The 6,000-nt window shown below is 39.4% G+C and overlaps 1 protein-coding gene and 1 non-coding gene across 6 annotated transcripts in view; one reads left to right on the forward strand and one right to left on the reverse strand.

Annotated features, from left to right (window-relative positions):
* The window catches only part of LOC145389558 (calcitonin gene-related peptide type 1 receptor-like), a 1,052,335-nt gene that overhangs the window by 162,933 nt on the left and 883,402 nt on the right, over positions 1-6,000 (forward strand). The gene's annotated exons all lie outside the window — the stretch shown is intronic.
* Positions 2,005-2,123, reverse strand: LOC145390526 (5S ribosomal RNA). The gene has a single exon (XR_013895673.1). It is a non-coding gene; the product is annotated as a 5S ribosomal RNA (ribosomal RNA).

Below are 6,000 nucleotides of genomic sequence, written 5' to 3' on the forward strand. Positions count from 1 at the left end.
AATGAAGTGTAGTGTGCAGGCAAAATCGCAAAGGAAGAGGTGCTACATAGTCTCCAAGCCACGTAGAATACTATTCTCAGTCTTTTAAACGGAACGTGTGTTTGATTTCCTTGGAAGGGTCAGTTTGTTCAGGCTATCCCATTTTTGGAGGGGAGTTAAGAAAGAAAACTTGCACATTTATACTCTCAACTAGGCTACACATTCGAATTCTCTGAAATACTCTCGCACCATGATATACATAAACATACACATGCACATACATTATCTTTATCACCAAACGCATATGAGAGTTGACCACGAGTGGTTTATAAACTAAAACGCGTGTTGGAAAATGAAGTATCTCAAAATAAGTAATAAAACACTATGGGAAAAATATCGTCTCACTAAGATATGAGTGGAACATGTTATGTGGCTCGGTTTTAATCATCACACACGTTAATATACCGTTCATTACAAATCTGAGCGGCCAGAAGCTGACAGTAGGAGTGGATTTGTGAAGTGGGACAGTGTAAAATATGCCGATGTGTGTTGTCGTAGTGTGTGGTGTAGTGGTGAGTGGTGTGGTAATATCAGGTGTGTTGTGGCAGTATGTGGTCTGATAATCTGTAGTGTTGATTATGGCAGTGTGCTTTGTGTCATACAGTAGGGTAATGCAGTGTGATGTAATGTATGGAATGGTAGAATGAATGTGATAGTGTGCGGTGTGGAAGTGTGTGATGTGATAATGTTTGATGACGTATCGTAGTAGGAGATGTGTCACTGTGATGTGGCACCTTGAGGTAAAATAGTGTGTGATGTGACAGCGTGATGTGTTGTAGCATGAGGACCGGCACTGTGATGGGGTATGGCGCTGTGTTATGTACCGTAATGATATGAGGCGTGGTAGTCTGCAGTGCTGTCCTGTGTGCGTGTGGTTGTGTGATCCACTGAATTATAACATTTTTGACACTCTGCAACAATTGCACATGCTGTCACTAACAGATTCTTACATACTCTCTTTTTCCTATATTATTTCATACATAAGGTGACATCTATCCATAAACATATCTAGCTACACTCATAAATACAAACATACATTCGCACATGTCTGTATAAGCACTCAGCAAAGATACATCCACAGACTTTTCACATATACAGACACAAATTTGTACACATAAAAAGCTTATACATGCAGACACACCATTTACATCCTATGTTCATACAAACCTACATTTACATACACTTTCATAAACTTTCATATGTACAAGACAAACATAAATCCATACGTTTTACATAAAAATTCATGTGCTATCACGATTACTAATTTACTTACCTCCTTTGCGAGAGGGAAGTGGAGCACAAGGTTGATGTAAGGGCAGCCTAATGGATAAAGGCGGTTCAGTAGTGTGTATGGACGGTATACTGTATATTTGAGTGTGTGTCTGGTGAGATGTCAGTATCAGTTCCTCTGTCCTTTCTCCAACCTTGTCCTTCACTTGCCTCTCGCCAGGGGGGCACAGAAATTAGTGATCGTGATAGTATATCTACACGCATAGACAGTACTGTTATATAAACATCCATCCATGCATCCCTCATCCACTGCGGTATTGCCACATCAGGATCGTAGGGGCCTGGGGCAAGTTTACCAGTACGTTGAGACGAGAGAACGAGAGGGAACTGTTTATTTTCTCAGAGAGACACTTCGTTTCTCAATAAAGTCCAACCATGCCTGGCAAGTGGATCCTCCGGACCACATCCAGCTGGAATGTCGTACCGGTAACCCACTATGTCATCAGAGGTTAAAAACATTCATACATCTTTTATAAACACTCATATATACAAGCACCCACGAACACTTCTCATAAGCAGTCAGGGCCTACACACAGCCCATATATATATATATATATAATCATTCATTCATTGCCAGACGCCATGTATCCCAAACGGGGTGGCCAAGGGCTTAGAGTTAATTGTTTTACAGGGAGGGGCACTAATCCTCCACCAACCCCACTTGACACGTAGGGGTGCCAACAGCATCTGGTGTTCCCAGGCGGTCACCCATCCAAGTACTAACCAGACCCAACGTTGCTTAACTTCGCTGATCGGACGGGAAGCGGTATACTCAACGTGGTATGGCCGTTTTATATATATATATATATATATATATATATATATATATACCGGTATGTATATGTATAAGCAAAAGCATATTTCCACAAGCTCGCTCACTCAGTTATACTAATTTACACATTGAAGTACATAAACACATCCACTTGCTCACACAGAGTTGATAAACGTCTAAGCACCTTAAGTCATCCTCCTCATCATCATCATGAGTTTCATCATTATCATCATCCCGCGTTTTTCATGGTGTTGATAGAACCCAGAATGGAACAAAATCGAAATAGGCCTATATATGCTATGCACACTTCTTCAGCCATATAAATAAACAATGACACACAACTAGAGGACCCCCAAGGGGGAAACCACACCAGCCGCTACCCGACGCATATCTAGCGCGGCTTGGAATATGACCTTGACCTTGACCTACTTCCACCAATTTCGAACTCGTCGGAGATTTTCATCCCTACTACACACCTGTAAAAGTCTGTGCTATCTTCAGCGGGTGTGAAGTTATCGTGCTAACATACACACAGACAGACAGGCAAACTGAAAACAGTATCAGCTTCGCTATCGCCGCCGGTAATAAGCAATTCCACTAATAACCATAAGTCAGTACACAAACATGTACACACGCACACATACATATCCTACAGTGAAAACCTCATACAAAAGGTCACACTGCAGCACTCATACATTGAACACACATACAGAGAGACACATACAGTATATACATACACATACATATACTGTACATATACTGTACACATATACATGCACAGTAAGCTTCTTGATGGAGAGGATTTTACAGAAGAAATAACGCACAAACACGAAATAGAAGGGAAAATATACACTCATACATACACGGTATATAACCTTTCCATTAATCGTTACGGAGAGAAATAGAATTACACAATCACAGAAAAAGCTAAAGGGACACTCGGTGGAGCGCATCTCTCCGACAGTGGCAACGTAATTTTCAAACCACTCATCATAATGGGTTCAGCTTTCTCATCATTGGTCAGGATTTCACACACACACACACACACACACACACACACACACACACACACACACACACACACACACACACACACACAATGTTTTACGGATCCAGAATCTGTAATACGATCCGGATCGGTCACAAATTGATTGTTCCCTGCGACACGGGCAATCTACCCACCAATTTTGGTCTACATCTCTTTTAGTTTTTGATTAATCCTGCTAACAAACAAACAAACAATTAAACAAACAAGGGTGAAAACATACTCTCCTTGTAGGAGAAAAATCTCTCTAACACACACACACACACACACACACACACACACACACACACACAAGAACGAAGCAGTTTAATTACTGGTTCCATCACCTCCCCCCGTCTCTCTCTCTCTCTCTCTCTCTCTCTCTCTCTCTCACAAAACAGCCTGAGTGTCCCTGTGGTGGTGGGGGGCGGGTGTCGTCTCTAATTAAAAGGGATTAAACAGGAGACTTGGAGCAGTAAAGTATAAGTATTATCATATAAGTAACATGTCTTTACGTACGACCTACTTACGTGGGGTGGGTTGGATGTTATATGAAAATTAAACCATGTCTCTCCTTTGACTTGGTTTGTTTTCTTCGAGTGCTACAAATAAAACGATTTTTTTCTAAGCTTAGGGAAAGTTATCAAACTTGAGGTGTTAGATGCTATAGTCAACTGTATATATCAGTAATCGTATATTATTTGAACCATGCTGATTCACTGATGTCGTAGTCACCTGAATATTGTCGGGCTGTCTTCATATGAGGGAACTGGGACATTCTTACAACTTGAATGCTTAGTCGCTGTTGCATGAAATTAGATGAGCCTTCGTTATCAGGTAGGTATGAATCTCCTTTGTTAATAGTCAAGTCATTGTCAGCTTTTAAGCTAAGTCGTACATCCTTGTCTTACTCCAAGGTTGATTCTGAAGCACTTACTCAAACATCCACATAATTTAAAACATACTCCAGTACCGCCATAGAAACTCTTTGCGACACTGAACAGCTTTCCATCCACACCCAAAATAAGTAACACTTGCCATAATCCCTCCCAGTTCACCTTATCCCACTCTTATTCTAGACCCATAAATGCTTTAAGCATCTTCCAATATTTCTATAATCGTTTCTCCCCAATCTGCTTTACTGCAAATATCTTTTCCACATATTACCTCCCACTCCAAAAATTTATTCATAACTCAGTGCACATTTGATGTGCAGTATCTAGTCCTTACCATCTTTTTTACACTTCATTCAGATATTTTCCTACAGGACTCGGCAGACTTATGCCTGATAATTTTTGTTCTCTCCCTGGTCGCCTTTACTCTTTTGCAAAGGCACAATCAAAGCATTCTATCGCTCGACTAGTACAGCGTCGTTCAACTAGGTCATCTGTCCTATATCTTATATCTATCTATCTATCTATCTATCTATTTATCTGTCTATGCCTCGTCAGTCCTTCGCGCATTCCCATTCTTCAGCCTCATCACCACATTTTTCATTTTTGCAACTGTTACTTTCTCAAGCACAGCAGTTCATATATATATATATATATATATATATATATATATATATATATATTCGAACTTTATCACTGTTCGTTTGTCATCAGTTACATTCATCAGTATTTTAAAATATTCCCTTCTTCCTGCGCTTTATTTTTGTCCTTTTTTTTTTTCTTTTTTTAGTAATTATTAACAATTTCCTTACAGTTTCGCACGTTTTCCTGTCTTTCGCACGGTGTAGCCTACGCTTATTTTTTACCCAAATGTACAATATTCATTTTTCGTTTTTATATTTACTATCGTCTTCACACATTTCTTACAGGCAGTGTAATATATTCTCTCTTTGTGTCATTAACTACTCTCTTGTACCCATCCCCAACACTTGTATTTTCTTTTTTCCACTGGTCTTTCGACCAGCATTCCTGACCAAATACTAAATACTTATAAGATGCATTACACAATTTAATCAGATCCACCATTTTACATTTTCTAGCCGTATATTTCTTGCTGCCGGTTGACAGTATTCATTGGGTTTTTTATTTTGGTTTCAAATTTTCTTTTTTCAATTTTTGACTCCAAGCAGTGTTCTTTTCCATTTCCTCCATGCTCACTTTGGCTTCACCTTGCGTATCTAAATGAAATCGCCAGACACACCTCTGCATCGTCTCTTTACCACTCTCCTGTCAGTATCACTAACAAATATCTTTCTGAATGCACGAAAAATCAGTTTGGCTCCTTTACATTTTCTTTTTGTCATATCCTCAGTGCCATGTATATATAAAAACTTTCTTGTGCCTGAGTGATGAAATACATATCCATAAATCTCTCTCTCTCTCTCTCTCTCTCTCTCTCTCTCTCCTCAATTACATTTCTGTCAATCTGTGGCCGTTATCGTTCTCCAGTGGCACTCCAAAATGGCCCATTACAAAGTTCATAGAGCTCGTTTCAAGTCATCCATGCACATTTCCCCATATCAAACACTGTACCTTCTCGAAAACAGTGTCACTATTCATAACATTTTCCATTTTCTTCCATGTCCTTGTTATTATGCGCAAAAATCAGCGCCACATTCAGAATCTCAGACTTGAACTTGCCGCACATTCCCTTAGATCAGATACATGTGTAATCATTTATTCTTCTCTAGCATTCATTATTCGTTAACAAAAAACTTTTTTGTATATCTAACCTAACATTATCATACCAGACTTTACTTGTGTCACACCTTGCCATTCAGCTACTTTACTCTTTTACTTTTGTCTAGCACTAAATCGATCCATTGTACATTATTTCCTTTACCCTACTGTTACTCCTTCCTTCACACTTCTCACATATGACAGTCATACAGTCTTACATAATTTTACTGGACCATGGACAT

This window comes from Coenobita brevimanus, chromosome 14 (assembly GCF_032717465.1).
Source record: "Coenobita brevimanus isolate Jiangsu-jjx chromosome 14, ASM3271746v2, whole genome shotgun sequence".
Lineage (NCBI taxonomy): Eukaryota > Metazoa > Arthropoda > Malacostraca > Decapoda > Coenobitidae > Coenobita > Coenobita brevimanus.